Source organism: Apteryx rowi, unplaced genomic scaffold, assembly GCF_003343035.1.
Source record: "Apteryx rowi isolate R43461 unplaced genomic scaffold, aptRow1 scaffold_134, whole genome shotgun sequence".
Lineage (NCBI taxonomy): Eukaryota > Metazoa > Chordata > Aves > Apterygiformes > Apterygidae > Apteryx > Apteryx rowi.
Genome location: NW_020447575.1, coordinates 1,849,691 through 1,866,963, shown reverse-complemented (window position 1 = coordinate 1,866,963; position 17,273 = coordinate 1,849,691).

Here is a 17,273-nt window from a genome sequence, read left to right as displayed (position 1 = left end):
GAGGCTGCCCGTGATGTGAACAGTCCCTTCTGACTTATCCACATAAGCTGCTGCTGTTGGCAAAAGGAAATGGATTATGAGGATAATAACTAACCTTGAGTTCTGGTCTAGACAAACCTTTGGTTGCTCCAGTTGCAATGAATGCACAAAGAAAACAGCAACCACCACCAGTAAAAGTTTCACTCATTTCTCCAAAATTGTCTACACTATGGCACCAGCTGCAAAAGTGGTTGAACTTGTATTCCTGCACCTCTCTTGCTGAAACTGTAAGTCTCAGAGGCACCAAATAATCTTATGGGTATACTCTGAGTATTGGGGTCAAGTAGTAGGACCGCCAAAATATGACAGCAGAAGTCCCAAACAAATGAAGACTAATAAAGGGATCCTTCCTCCTCCCTACCTGCACATACTCATTAGAAAATGTTTTCCCATCCTCTTGCAGTGTACACTCACCTCCACACATCTCATCTACCCTTTTTTCCTATCACATTTCTCTTTATTCCCAATCTCACAGCCCCTACGATCACATACAGATTTATATGGGGTAGCTGTGGGGTGATGGAAGGGAGAGAGAAATCTGACACTGGGAGTAGATTCCTGCTTTGTCCAGCAATGTCTGAGATTTCTGGAGGTAAGGACATGGCAGTAAGAGGCTTTCACAGATGTCAAAACTAATTTCCAAAAACGTACACAAAACTAAGCTCATCAAAAAGCAGATGTGGTGAGTCAGAGAGGGCTTGGTCAAGTCTTGTTTCTTACATTTTATCTAGTGCTCCCTATTTGGCAGTCGTTCTGTTTCTAGACTACTGGATCAAGCACTGGCACTAGGGCTTTCTACGATTATGATTCTTCAATCAAAGGAAGTGAATGCTGAAGAGTTCTGCATTCGCAGGTCTGCTCCTAATCTTTAAGGACTTCGTAGTTAAGGCCTAGCAATCCTACAGGCAACTTTCTCCACTGACAACTCACCAAGACAGCTGGGCTCACAGGAAGAAATTCATTTCATTACGGAAAGATTGCAGGGGCCATACACCTACCACCTGAGTCGTGCAGCTGGGACTGGAGCAGAGCCAAAGCCTGCACAGGCCCTGCATACTGGAGAGAATTTCACCTGAAAGGAGCCAAATCCCAGGCTGCAGCACTTCAGAGCGAGTGGCAGAGCACTCTGGGTATCCGAGTTTAGACTATGGGGCACTTCTGCAAAAAGGGAGCAGAGCGAATATGAGACTGACCACACTAAGAAGCATGCTGGTTTGGTAAGATCATGGTTTTATTTCTCATGGACATATGTTAATGGAGAAAACACTAAATAATATTGGTTGAAAGAAGGAGGAGTAACTTGCACAGAAACTTAAAGTGACAACTTCATTTCCAACCAGGTACCTACACAGAGTGGCAACACATACATAAGTAACAAGCACATCAGGAATACCTGAGACAGCTAGAGGGGAATTAGAGAGCTCCCCATAAAAGTAATCCACAGATAAATGGGCACTGTGGTTTTGAAATGGAATGAGAAGAACTTGTTTCAAGATAGGAATGATCAAGTAGAAATGACTAAATTGTTTGTAAGGTAGAAACACTGGAAATAGCCAACAACAGAGTTGAACACAGTTTGAGTCTCAGCACTTTAGGAAGAGCCTCTGTATTTATTTGCTTGTCTTTCTATATTTTGGGAGTGGGGGTGTGGTAGAGCAAGAAGACGTTCTTCCTGCAGCAGCAAGGATCTCTGAAAGTGTCTACCTATCAAATTTTGCTGAGAATATATCTTTTGTTTTTTCTTCTGCTTTATTTCCCTTTAATGATAGCTTTGCAGTGAATCCCATTTGTGAATAGCTCAAATAAATGCAAATTTTATCTTGTAAGCAATACCCTCCAAATACTACTACAATTGAAAGTGAAAATGTAAGAGCTAATAGGCACTGCGTCTTCCCCAGTGCCCTCATCTCCCCAGGGTACTGGACTGCTTGCTCTTATTATATATGGAGTACCACACAGGGTACTTGGCATTATAAATATGTACTGTATTGAAATATATAGCGCAAGTCTCCAGGGCCCTACATTCTAATTAGAATTAGGGTTCTGCAAATAACTGATTTATTTGGGTAAGCTGACCAAACTGAGAACACTGAAAAAAAAACCAACCCCCCCCCCGTGAGTTTAACAAAATGGGGTAGTTGGTTGTTTGTGTTTGATACATTTTAATTAAAATAGACTTTTGTTTCAAAAACAAAAAAGTAGAAATCTTGTTTAGAAAATATCAAAACAAAACCTTTTGACTTTCCAAAATATATTTTTTACAGTTTTTCTCAGTTAATTTATTTTCATAGTTTTGGATAGCCCATGTCTGAGGCAAGCGATTTTCAGCAAATAAAACATTAGACCTAACAATTTTACCCAGATCTAAGCCTAAGGGCTAAACTGTGAGTCTACCAGCTGGTGACTTTCTTAGGGAGGTACCGAATCAGTACAAACACAGAACATCAGTACCAGTCACTGGAAGCAATCTGTCTGTGAACCTTAATGCCTTAAGAGCATAAGGAGAAGGCTCATATATAGAAGATGGATGAGGTTACAGCCATGCTCCTATGCACCCAATATCAACCTCTCCGGGGACTGGTTCCAACTCTTTGTAGCTAGGAACTGCAAGCACTAGAATTCAAACAGCAACTTTTCTAGTTTATTAGAGGGAAACAGTCCCAGCCGTAGCCTTCTGTAGTCTCTCTTACTCTGCACAGGAAGAGACAAAGCATGACTGAGATAGACGCTACTGTGAATAACCCACTAGTTCAATGCAAATGGTCTTGATCAGAGGCAGCACATTAGGGCGCTGTTCTTGGTTTTGGCACTGTCGTGGTCTACGAGGTGAGTCATTTCATTTCTTCACGCTTGTCTCTCTCTCCATCCTTTGCCTGTGCTGTCTCTATGCTCTTCAGGGTTAGATCTGTCTCCTAAAGCGCATGTGTGCAGTGCCTAACACAACGGATTGCTTATCTCATCTGGGGCCTGAACGATTTATTGTAATATAAATAACTGCTTGACTGGAGTCAAATCGCTTTTTAATGCCAATAGTTTTACTTGCATATATTTAGTGGCCCATCATGGGAACACCAGTTTCTTTTTTAATTAATTACTGATTAATAGAGGTAAAATATGTATGGAAGATGAGTCTAGATTTTTCCCGTTTCCTCAATTTCAGCTTTAAAAGAAAGCATCTCATTTACAACTACCAGCAACCAACAGGGACACCTCCTGAATGAAGTCTGAATCCCCCAAATCCCCTCAGCACTTTCATATCCCCATTTTGGGGGTACAAACCCATTCAATCTTCCAGGGAGGAAAAGGCAGCTGGATAGAAAGAGCTTCTTAGTGGAATGCCAACAGCCCTACCCCAAATTCTCTGCGCAGGGTTTAGCCACAAAACTGTCACTAGTACGAACGGGAAATGCCAGTTACTAACACAATCCTATGGTATGTCTGTGAAAAGGCAGCAAGAGTCTATGAGACTGAAAGAAAGAGGTCTCGCTGCCTCTGTTTTGGAGGCCTCTCACATCTTCTGAGGCCTCCTTGTTTAAGTAACAGAAGCCTTCAGAACTTGTTAGAAAATAAACACTACAGAAATAGAAACTGATGCCACGATACAAACTCCTCAACTTCGACATGTAGCACTCAGGGCTGGGGGTGGGGAGATTTTTCAGCGCGCACATAGCTGTCACTGACAATAAAGTCAGTCACGTTTTTAAAACACTGGAGACAGAGCTGCAAATGTGCCCCATTATGTTTTGAGATGTACTCCCTGGGTACCAAAGGTGCGTGGGTTATTGTAAGCTCATGTGTAACTTTGCCGAGACCATAAAAGGCAGAACAAAGTACAGCCTGAGAAAGAATAACTGCAGAACATACGTGGTGATTACTTCTGCTGTATGGGTCTGCTCGTGTGCCTCGGGTTTCGAGGAGTCCCGCTGTAGCGTTAGCCCCCACACTGCTTGTTCTCCAGCCTTCCGACCTCTGCTCTTTAACTGGCAACCCCATATTGCTGCTGTTCAGCTCGAGGAGACACCACTCCCGTTTCAGAGCCTCCATGCCCCTGAGGCTGAGCCTAACCCAAAACCTCCTGCTAGCGGTTGTTAAAGGCTTACAGACCACATGGATCGCTGACAAAGAGAGAGCGCTCTGTCCAATGGCATCATTTGCAGTCAGCAATCCCCCTCCATGTGAGCGCCCTTACTTTGCCTTCCATGCCATGCTTCAGGATAATTATTGCAATTAAAAATAAATCCTGCTCCCCGTTGATTGTCCGTACTTATTGGCCATTGCTGCCATCTGGCCAGAAGCACCACCAATATTCACAGAAGCCTCGAGCATGTTTATTTTCCCTTTGCTGCTGGCCTGAAGTGGGCATAAACGCAGCCACTGTTACTCGCTACCTCTGTGGAGGCATTTGCAAACTTTCATAGGGCTTTTCTTTTTTTCAAAAAGTGACAACATACTCTGTAAGTGCAAGTGTTCTGTGGACACAAGCAGGAAAATGGAGATCAGATGTAGTTGTAGCTGGAGAAAGGGAAAATTCAAGATAAAGGCAGGAGATAAGAGAATGATAAAAAGAACAAAGAAATGTTTGGGAAGGGGTAGTTAGCTACTCCTGCTGCTGACATACTCTGGCAGGCAGTTGTGACAGAAAAATTTTGTCTATTCTGTTATCCTGCAAAATTTGGGCAGGTGTTATTGGAGGAATGCTGGAAGTCTATTGGAAAAAGTTTCTGGATGTTATTGGAAAGGGATTCAGAAGTTGTTTGCTCTAGCCAGCACTGAAGGATGTGCTGAAGGTCACAGCTGAGGAGCACAGGTTGGTGTTACTGGAGCTGGCGAAGCAGGAATGATAAAAAGTGCTTTCAGAGGGTTTCCAAACTCAGACATATCCTTCTAAGGATTTGCTCCCCAAACCCTGTCGTGAAAACGTTCTAGATGGAGGACTCACCCTGCAGCCGTCCCTTCATCTCTTTTTGGCATAGGCAGCATGAGAGAGGACGAAAACTGAGTTTTCTAAGAGGGAGATTCAGAAATGGAAACATTCAGATGGGGTTTCATGGACTGCTTTCTGCCCACCATTCAGCTCAGAGAAGCCAGCCTAAACTTCCCGACACTGTGGCCATTCACTTCTCTGAACAATATGGCTTCAGAGCCACAGGTTGTTCTTCCAGCAATATAATAAGCAGAAGGTGAAGCATAACTGGTAAGGAGAAAATAAACATGACAGCATCATGTAAGAAAAAAAGGGGGAAGGAGGAAGGGCAATAAATGTTTGTGAATCAGAATTTTTGTTACTGTATTTCCTATTTCACGAAGGAAGAAAAAAAGTCCTATTTTGCTTCCCTGAATTTTTTCCACTAAATAGGGAAGTTTCATGGGTAGCCAAGAGTAATATTCAGCTCTGAATCCAATTTATGCAGTGGGATGGGATTAAAAAAGGAACATAAGGCCTGGATTCTGAACCTGCTCTACCAGTTTTGATTTGAATATGACTCAAGTCTTGAAATGGCTTGTTTTCCACTTCTGGTCTGGAGCTGGTTGAAATATTGCCACAGTAGCACTTCCTGTAAAATTTTTGTCCAAGATTCTCATTATTTGGAACTAAGCTCGAAAAATTTTGGCACTGTGAAATCCAAATAAAACTCTATTTCTGACTCAACTGGCCCAGGAGTCAACCCAAGCTTAATCTGGTTCTGGGTCCAAATCCAGCTTCAGCCCATTTCCATTGTTACATAGATTATGCCATAATACCACCTCTAGCCTCAGGATTTATAATGCCTCTTTGCAGGATGCATATTTGTGTGTAAATACATAAATCACATCAGATAAACAAAGAAGACATGCCAGAAAACAGGAGGGGAGGGGAGAGAAAAGATACCTACCAAGTAGTTTGTCTCTAAAGTGTTGCCAGTTGTGAAAGGACTTGACGTGCTAATATCCGTTCATTCAGACTCTTACAGACATGCTAAGAGCGTGACGGCTGGCAGGCAGTGCATTTAAGTGCTGTTACTGAGGCCCCCAAATATTGACAGAGTGCCAGACTCTGAGAAACTATTGATGTATGCAGCCGGCCGCTGCTCCAGACACCTCTCAGACAGAGTCTTTAAATGTCACAGATTAATGAATTTTCATGAAACAGAGAATGAGAGAAAGAATTAAAAAAAAAAAACCACCACAGCACCAACATTAAAGCATCCTTTATCCCTACGCAAAATTCTGCCCTAAAGCCTCAAGATTTATAATAGATAATAACAGATCATAAGTCAGCAGTAGATATGGGGTCGAGGAGGTTAAACCCGCTAGATCATGCAGTACATCCTCACACAAAGCCAAGATGTGAGAAGATGTTCACTCCGAAAAAGAATTGGGTTTCAAGGGCCACTCAGATCTCAGCCTCATTTGATCCAAACCCACAAGTCACAAAGTTTAAGGCATAGATTTAGTTAATAATGGTGCTCATGTTGGGTAAAAATGGGCCCGAACTGCAAAGTTCAGATGTTGATTTTGAACAACTCTAAGTTTAGGGCCTTTCAGATAGACAGCTTTACTTGGACCCTTCCTTAGTACTCAATATTCTGCTTGATCTTACCCTAGAAATTGCCCATGTTATCATATAACAAATTTATGTCATCAGATAAACCAAGTATGCTGATTATTTCTTTTTCTCATTTATATCAGTGAACTCAAATATGTACGAAAGAACTTCAAAAACCATTAAAATGTAATAATGCAAAATGCAGTCGGAGCATAAATGACAACCCTATGCACAAGACATCACTTAAAGAGGAAGGAAGTGAAAGGATAACGTATGCAAGGATAAAAATGGGCCATTTATACCCAACTGCATTAAAAATACGGCTTCAGCGAGCCCCTCTGCATACAGCCACTTGGAAGCAGGGCTCCAAGTGCCATTTGCTCCATTGTTCCCAGAGACACAGGCACCAGATTCCCATCAGGCTGAACCGCCCTCCTGGTCCCTTGGGGCTGTCCCGCAGGGTTTCTGTTGAATGCAATGGCACTGAGTGGGATGAGCAACACCGTGCCTGGCTACTGGCTGGCTGCATCCTTCCTCCTCGAATGCACAGCCCTTTGACAACACTGGACAAGAAAGGGAAGCTGCCACCGCCATGACCATGAGGCCTGTTGCAGGGGTCCTGTGAATCTGAGAGCACATTGCAAAAGCAAATGGAGTGCTGTAGGAAAAGCCCTCCTCTGAAGGGCAGTGTGCTCTGATGTTGGAGAACGGGATCAGGAGAAGGGATCGTACACAACACATCCTGGATGTGCAGGGCCGGCTCAGGGAAGCAGGTGGCACATGTGAGGCAAGGGATCCCTAAGTTTCAGCAGCACGGCAGACCTTGGGGTTCTCCACTTAAATTTTCACCGCAGAAAAGTCAACACTCTTCACTAAATGAAGTTCACCTAAGTATCCTCTGTCTCTGGCCACACGAGGCTTTGCTCATCACAGCAGCTATAAAAGCTCACTGTAAGAACAGGGACTACTAGCACAAGCAACGTTCAAGAGAGAAGCTTGCTTTCACATCATCTTGTCAGTCAGCTTATTTGTGACTGCCTTTGCAAAAGCAAAAAAATTTGTTTTCAAAACATGAAGCCACTTTTCTGACTGTTAAGCCAATTGGAAATAAGTTTACGGACTCTGATGCTAAGCTCCAGCTCCTCATGACATAGAACTCTTCAGTTTTAGAAAGCCAATGCGCTTCAGAATGGCATTTGTTCATAGTCCCACTAACCTCAGCTTTGAATCTTGCTTTCCTGAGCCTCTCATGCCCACCATCTGGGTGCTCCTCCTGGTTGCGCGTGTGGCAATCAACTGCATTATGACCTAAGATAATCAGCCATTTGTGCCATTCGCTCTGGTCACTACCCAAAGCACTGCGCTTACATCACGTAGTGCCAGCTAAGGTTTCAAACAAAGGTGGTGATGCTGAAAACTGAGATTTCTTAGCTCTATGTCTTAGCTTTACAAAAGTACGTGCATAGGTACAGGCTAGTGTAACTTCTCCCTAGCCTGCTTCCCTGCTGCCACACAGCCCATGGCTGCCAGTGCTGCAGCAGGGTCTCCAACACCACTTCCCGTAGCTCAACAGTGACCTGAAGCAATATCACAGAATCACAGAATGGTTGAGGTTGGAAGGGACCTCTGGAGATCATCTAGTCCAACCCCCCTGCCCAAGCAGGGTCACCTACAGCACGTTGCACAGGATCGCGTCCAGGCAGGTTTTGAATATCTCCAGAGAAGGAGACTCCACAACCTCTCTGGGCAACCTGTTCCAGTGCTCTGTCACCCTCACACTGAAGAAGTTTTTCCTCATGTTCAGATGGAAGCGTCTGTGTTTCAGTTTGTGCTCGTTGCCTCGCGTCCTGTCGCTCGGCACCACTGAAAAGAGTCTGGCCCCATCCTCTCGACACCCTCCCTTAAGATACTTGTACACATTGATAAGATCTCCTCTTGGCCTTCTCTTCTCCAGGCTAAACAGGCCCAGCTCTCTCAGTCTTTCCTCATAAGAGAGATGTTCCAGTCCCCTAATCATCTTTGTGGCCCTTCGCTGGACTTGCTCCAGTAGTGCCACATCCCTCTTGTACTGGGGAGCCCAGAACTGTACACAGTACTCCAGATGTGGCCTCACCAGGGCTGAGTAAAAGGGGAGAATCACCTCCCTGGACCTGCTGGCAACACTCTTCCTGATGCACCCCAGGATACCATTGGCCTTCTTGGCCACAAGGGCACATTGCTGCCTCATGCTTAACTTGGTGTCCACCAGCACTCCCAGTAGCGAGCGCCCATCCTCTGTAGATCGGCCACAGGGAAGAGAGAGCACACACATAAGAGCGGATGACACAAATGGCTGATTGAGTGCATGAGAAGGCAGTGTGTCAAAGCCTTTTTATTTAAGAGCAATTTCTACCAAAAAAAAAAAATATATATATATATAGATTTTCACACAGGGAACTATTTTACACATCATTTAAAAAACAGTACTTTTTCTTTAGGATTCTAAAGAGCTCATTTGAACATTATTGTGCCTTCTGGCCTTCTTCTATTCCTCCTATTCCTCCTCACACACTCTTTTTCCCTTCTCCTTTCTTCCTTTTTTTTTTTAATAGCAACCTAGTGAGTCGTTCTAAACAAAGAACTAAAGAACTAGTGATTCGTTCAGTCCAGTAACTCATCTCCAACAATGACCAGCACCAGTTATATTGAAGGAAGAGGTTAAAAAAAAAAAACCCCTCAGTAGGCAGATAATCTTCCCTCCTATCAAAGTCTTCTCCTACATCTCAGTAGAGATTGGCTTCAATCTTTAAACAGCAGCTTTAATTAATATCCCAAAATACATTAACATTCACTGCAGTAATCCTGGATATTCTTACCGGCCTCAGAAATGTGCAGTCCCTTGCTGAATCGACTGACCCTGCCTGCGTATGCCCACACTGGACAGCGCAACAGAGGCAGGTGCAGGGGGACACTGGGCAAGACAATGCCTGAAGCAGCACAGAAGCATGGAGATGCCCTAGCTAAAAAGTCGCTCCTCACAAGGGCCAACCAGGACTCTCTGACATGGCTATATGCCTTGCAGGTCCAAACTGAGCTCAGCAGGCGTCTGGCTGGATGCGCTCACCACTGGTGGTATGACCATGGCGCGCCGCAATGCGTTTTCCAAGGAGCTGAAGCAGGGAAGATGTGAAGCGGGACCCCTTCGGGGGTGCGGCACCCTGGGAGCGCATTGGCGCTACCGCTGCCTGCCAGACAGCCTGGCGTGCTTCCTTGCCTGAGCTCGTGTCACAGAGCCACAGGCGCGTCGCGGAGCCACTCTGACATGATCGCTGTCATCATAAGCGCGGAGCGTCTCCCCGGGCAACGCAAACACCATCACCTCAAAGACGGAGCTGTTATAGGTTTGGGGCTTCACACAGAGCAGCCTGTAACAAACTTTCCAGGGAGATTTTTCCAGAGGAATAGGAAAAGGAAGCTAAAAATTTTACAAAGTAACAGAACTCTAAGTGAGCACGTTGGAAAGAGCAAGCCCGGTGATTTTCTAACTTGCTGCAGGGCTAGACCACATGTTTTTCAATGAGCTCTTGGCATTTTAACTAAACGAGGGGACTGAGTTAGTAGACACAACAAAGTCTTATGACTTGTCCGAAGTTATGCAATATCCATCTCTCCCTGTCTATTTTTTGCGCGTGCTAGAGTAGCTAAATCTTGTTCCTGTTTTCTTTGTATGCCAATGTTAAAACCACCCATAAACTGTGCACTAATTCCAAGCCTGGGATAACAGAGATGGTCATTATGTTGTTGTCAGACCTACACAGGGCAAAGATTTTGAAAAACTGGAGGTATTAATGGTCCCAATACACATGCAAAATAGTAATTGCAAGGGCATGAATAGGAAGAAAAGTGTTACAAAATCAAAATTATTACTTCTGAAAGGGACTTTGGAAGTCCCCAAGTTCCACCTCCTTCATCTAGTTTAGGATGATATCAAAGGCCATCTCCTTTGTATCATCTCATCTCTTTGATTGTCTCCATATACATTCCATCAATTAATTCATTCCTTGTAATCATTTCTGATTACTGTTGCCTAACTTCCATCTTTTTCCTTCCTTTCGTCTGTGTGTGTGCGTACGCACATCACAGACAGACCACAGCCGTCTTGCATACACCCCTGCTTGTTAGGAGTCACACCTCTTCTGCTGACTTACTGCTCTCTTAATCAAAAGGGCAGGTGGAAGCAGTCGGGATTCATTCTTCTTCCTCTCTCTCTCTTTCTCTCTCTCTCTCTCTGCCTTTTTTCAAATGGCACAAGTGTCAACTTCCTAAAAGGATGTTTGGCATAGCTGAGTTCAGTCATGTAACGTACAAAGTCGGCATGATCAAAAGGTTGCAGAGCTGCCCACCGCTAAAGAGGAGGAAAAAAAGGAAACTGGGATCTCTTCTGAAGTGCAAAAGAATGCAGGAGCCAACTGTTGCTGCTAGAAACACCAGGTCTATTAGCAGCAGCAGTGGGACTAAAACAAGTAAATGTAGGTCCACATTCCAACTTCTGCTGAATTCAGACCTATTCTGATTTTCCTCCCTCTAGAGAAACAGGGATGTACATAGCTACAGAGCTGCAGACTTTTATTCTCTGTGCTTTATATCATTTATTCAAACTGACTATGCCTATGTGAAAAAATAGCAGTTATTTTATTGTCTGAGTTGCTGAAAATAGTCAGCCAGAATAAGGATTCACACATCAAAAACACATACACTATCTGGTGTTTTTATATTGCTGCCTCTCACTACAGTATTTTTATTCTTGTTCTATCCATTGCTGAAAAGTAGAAAGGATATTCCTCCTTTTTACACAACTAAGATTGTTATGATTTCATGTGGAAACTGGCTTGCAATTGTAGGGTGCTTCACAACTGCTGAACTGCACGCTCGCGTATTCCTCTACAGATCTGATACAACGCTTCTGCTTTTATTCAGCCATCCTATTTGCACTACTTTACTGCATTCTTGTGAAAATGTTCACATCATCTTACCAAATGTCACCATTCTGCACTAATAGCCACTCTGCGAATCGAGACGGAGTTTACATGCCAGAAGACAACCCCAAAAATGTAGACAGAGAAGCTCGTTGCTGATATCCATTTAATAGAAAAATCTTAATTATAAATAGCTTTCAGTCCCAGAGCAGTAGCCAGGAACTTGAGATTAATTCCCCCTACGACAAAATATGTGAAGAATAACCAGAATTTGTAATCAACACCCAGAGGGGAGAGCATCCAAATTGTAACAGGGATTTGGGATTCATTCCCAGAGGACATAATATATGATTTGGAACAGGTAGACTGGGATTAATTTTTGATTATGAAATATTTGAACAGCAATTTTCAACTTTTAATGAAGAGAGGATGTGGACACCACAATTAATATAATTTCAAAGTCTCTCCATCATATTTCAAGACACAGATGACAGAGCACAAATAGCTCTGGTCATACACAAGTTAATGTGGGAGTGCCACCTAAAGGAAAGTGCACTAGAATGGGACTCTGGAGAGAGGTGGGCAAAGATAAGAGTTGCAGTTGCCTCATTTCTATTATAACTTGCTTTTTGAAAATTCTGTATTAGAAGTAATTATTCTGTATTTGCTGACTTTACATGGATAAGTCAGAAAACACCAGTATGAAAACCCAGGGCTTTTTTCCTACACAAAGAAATAATTAAAGGTGTTAAACTGAGAAATGATTCTTGTTCTGAAGGAAATTTCAAAATGGGAGTATGCAAGACAAAATACATAGAACCTCAGCATGTCTAGTGGGGTGGGGGGAATAAAACCCAAGTTTCTAAAAATCCTTAGAATATAATAAAATAGCTAATTATTCAGCTAGAACAAAGATAACAAGTGAGCTGTGAATGTTATCCTTTTCTGTGAGTGTCTATAAAATAATTTTCTTTATGTTTTTCTCACAGGCCAATGAGTAATTTTAATGATTATGAGATGCATCTGTAGCCATGTAAGACAAGACGAATTTAATCTAGCCGCATATTTGACCATTTATCAGTTAATGTAACAAACTGATGCTTCAGGATACAAGTTGATTGTCAAAGGGGTCAGAAAGAATCTAGCCTCCATGTCCAATGTTCAGTATTGATCAGCTAGTTAGATGTAGTATCCATAAGGAAAATGTCTTTCCCTCGAAGAACTGATACGGGTTGCTTCAGAAGCAGGACACTAGATGAGACAGACCAAAAACCTATCTCAGTTCAGCACATACGTATTCCTTAATTTATCTTTTTAATCTCATAATATAAATTTTAAAATGCTTTAAATTTCTAAAATCAAAGATTTAACTCTTTCACTTCACTCCTGGTGCAGAAAACTTTTGGAACTTCCACTAAAACCAGATGAGCCAGCTGGGGCTGCCTGCAGGGCCACCACTTTCTTCCAAACCCTCAGATCCACATCTACTCAGGGATCATTTCCTAATCCTCCAAAATTATATATAAGTATGCTGTCTCTGCCAGACCCTATTAATCATAACTTCTTCTCATTTCATTTTAGTATTAAACTCATCTTGTTCAAATCTCTAATTTTCCACACTGACAGAGGAGTTCTCTATACATCATTCAGCTCTATTTCCTAGATACATTCAGAATTACAAAATTCATTCAAGCCCATCCAATCTCTTCTCACTAAACCTTATGCCTTCCACTGACTGACAGAGAAGAATTAGCCTTTCTCCTGTCAAATATATGTCTTTTCCCCACAAAACTATGTGAAAACACATACAAATAGAGCCAGTGATTCAGCTTGCCCTTGTACTTGTCTTTGCTCTACACAGCAGTCAATTTTATGGAGCCCCCTTGATATAATATCAAACAGACTACTAGTATTTCTAAAGTAAAAACAGCTGTAGCATTCCCTACACCACAGAGCATCACATGTTGAAAGCACTAATATGGATGAAGGGGAACTGTTTGCACCACTTGTTCTGGAAGGAGGAAGTCTTGCAATGAAGTCATGCTACAGGGTGACACTGCTGAGACTGATACATCCGGGGTCATTTTCAGTCATTAAAAAGTAAAAATTGCCCACCACAATTATTCTCAGTGATCTTATCTAACCTTAAACCCAGATGCAGATTTCAGGGTTGGGAAGAATGAGCGTGTCAGATATTCTCTATTCTTTCCTCAGTGTAGCAGTCTCATCAATCTCATTTCTAAAATGGTGCCACAGCTTCTCTCCAGTTTTACAAAGAAACTGCAGCACTGTGCCAGCAAAACAAATGATGGTAGTGCTGCAGCAGGCAAACAAGAGATGGGACCAAAAGAGCAGTAAAGTCTCCTCTTGTGTTTCAGTGAGCCAGGGACTCAGTAGCAGCAGTGATGCTACTCCCAAGAGACATGTACTGGAAGAAGTTTGGTGCTCCACAGCCAGGAGCAGTCCTTTTTCTCACCAAGGGCCAGGTGTTCTGGCTCTAAGAGGCTTAGACTCCAAAGAAGCATGCTTCATCCCTGTGACATGTCCCAGAGCCTTGCAGAGCCCTCCATTCCCATAGGCAGATACAGGGTAGGCCTACTCTTCTAGTGAGTTAACCAAAGCTGCTACGACAGGGGGCTTAGAGTCAGAGAGATTCCATCAGGGCATAATGTTACATTAGTCACTTCACCAGTTTCTGCGGTAGCATCCTCAAGTGTGAATTAGTTTTTGGTACCTACAAGTTAAGAGGTTGGTAGCTTGAGAAACACTGTATATTAGACAGACAGATCAACATTTCATTTTAAAAAACACTCTCTATTCTATTATACTTTTGCTGATTTGAAAGAAACAGACTCTGTTGCATTGCTTCTTGACTAAAAACCTGTAGAAGAAATTAAGTTACAATCTTTTACAACCAGAATCTGGAAGGGCGTCCCATTGTAATATTTTCAGAGAAGTTGTGCATGCAGTATGTATGTGCATATGGTGTTTATAAATTGTTTTTTAACTTCAGATATTTTATTCATTTTTCCACATGGTACAAGTAGAACACACATCTTTGTTGGACAGACACCAATACAGTAACATAGCTTTAGATTTCAGGCACTCAGATTCAGTGGGACAAAAGGCTACCCTATCTTCATGCCAGGACATCACATCCTGAAATAAGGACACATGCCATCAGGCAGTCAATACCTCACTGAAGATATTCAGTGATATTCAGTTATACTAAATGAAGAAAACCGTAACCACTTTCAGTTATTTCATTCGGAGATAAAGACCATGAGAACTCTAAGTCTTGGCATACAATATCCTATTTTGATTTCACTGTATTGCAGGATCTGCTGTTATCCACAGTTTGTGGACTTCATTTTTTTCTCACTTGCAATATGTACACAGCCAGCACAGTAACACCAGTCATAATAAGGTTCAGAAGTCAACAAAGTGAAGGGAGGAAAGTGGGCAAGCAATGGCACAGAAAGACCTGGCTAATTCTTGTTAGAACAAAAGCAGAAAGCAGCGATGGCAGCAACTGATGCATCGTCCCCACCGGCAGCAGTACGGTGTTCAGAATTCACTTCTCCCATTCATGCCGTGTGCATGTGTGTAAGCCCACACTCACAGATTCATGAAGAATATTTAATGCATACCTGTAGGACATCTGTCTATCCAAACTAAGCAGTGTAGACCATTGCTCATAGTCAAAAGAAATGCAAGCATGAACAGCTTAACTTCAGATGAGAAGTCTGAGCTGCTACTGCAGACTGCCATGTCTAATAACTATACAAACCTTAGTTATTTAATTTCAACACTGCTGTTTCATCTAAACGATACCACTGTCTCAGGAATCACAGGATGGTGGCATTTAAGAAGGTGAGGCAACGATTTAATTGATTTTCTGGGAAAAAACTAGCTCCAAAAACAAAATAAAGTTTTCTTTATAAAGAATAGAAATACTAATAAAATAACTAAGTGTTTTTTATATGCAGTTTAGCATGGGGAACCACCATTCTATTAAATGAAATGTAAGAATGGACAAACTGGTTCAGACAAAATAAATAAATATTAATTCTGTTCCACCAGCAGTTTAACACCTATCTTGCACCCACAGGCCTCAGAAATGCTTACAAAAAGTGCTTCCACCCCCATATCTGAAAAAAATGAAGGAAAGAGAAACAAAGAGTAAATTTACATGAATTTGAGATACTTGAGTTTCTAGACACTCCTGCTAGAATTCTTAAGTTGGATATCTAAATATTAAGGCACACAAAAGCAATGATTCTTGCCCATAATCATAATTAAAGTCTCTTCCTGTGTCTGGATTAAAAGCCAGGTTTCTCGACAAGCTATGAAGAATGGTTAACCTCGTTTTCCTGACAAAAAGCAACTGCTCCCAGACTTCACTCTTTTCTTGAAACAAACCCAAGTGGATGAAATATCTGAATTTCTGTCAACATGACCATTGCTCTGGGCATTATTTTCAGATTAGAAAAAAAAAAAAAGTGCCATTCTTTTTGCCTAGGGGCATCAGGCCCGTTGCTGCGTTAGACGGCAGATGAGAACGTTGCATGGACTTCGAGCTGCACTGACTCCTCTCCTCACGCCCTCCTCCTCCTCCCCATTGCCTCTCGCGCTTTCCCAGCATCACATCAGTCCCATGGCTCCTGGGAGCGACTTTAGCGAGGCATGGTATAAATAGGAGATGTGCTGCAGCCTTGTGGATCACAGGTGGCACCATACATTTATCTTCACATGTGCCAGTGTGGATATCTGCAACTTCCAAGTGGGAAAGGTCAGACATGTCAACTATGATGACAACAAACAGCCTCACTAGCGAGCATGGGCGTGTTCACCTTTCGCTGCTCGCAGCATGCATACGCCTCCTGAGCCACAGCAGCGCAACAGCTCCCGAGCACTCAGTGTATCCGGGCACGAAGTCTCACCTGATCTTGAGAGCCTCGCTCCTTCCCTTGCCTCTCTGGAAGATACTCTCTGCGCTGGTATGGACTGCAAGGGTGGCAGCTAGCTACAATATTTTGGAACGGCTCTCTTCAGAAGCCACCGAGGAGATTTATTATTTATAGGCACATGGGTGAAAACATTAAGTATGCTCATACGGGCCTGCATGCCTGCAGGGGGAGGGGCAATTACTGCCAGGCAGTAATTTCAGTCTGAAGTTCCTATGACTTAAATAGCCACTTGAGCTCTGCTCTTGCAGTTTACGATGTCAATAGAACCCCTAAATGAAATTACAGCCTTCTGATACGCAGCAGGGTAGCTTTTCTTCACCATGTAATATACGCGGCCAGGAGAAATTGCACTATATATGGAGTTTCACTAAAGCAGAGTTTATCATAAGAATGTTCCCACTAAAATATGATTAGGCTTCTTGTTTGCCAGATAACACAGCTAATGAATCAGGGTGTGCGTGATAGCCGTGTTTTGTGAACTCAGACATACACCCTGAGGTGAACTGGGCACTCCACTGCCTCAAAGCACTAGCTATTTCATTCCCACCATAATTTGCACCTGCTTTGTTTTGCCAGCAGAAACCCATGCTAGCTCTGGAACTCGCGCCTATTCTGAGAACCTGAGACGTGCAGAGGGAAAAACACGGCAGCAACAGGGGCGTCTCGGGGCTGCATTCACAGGCTTCTCTAAAGCACCGATCACAGCCATGCCTGAACCTTGCTAAATGGGAAGAAGTTTCTCCTCCCTGTAGCCTGGTGAGGTCAGAAAAAAAGTTATTTACA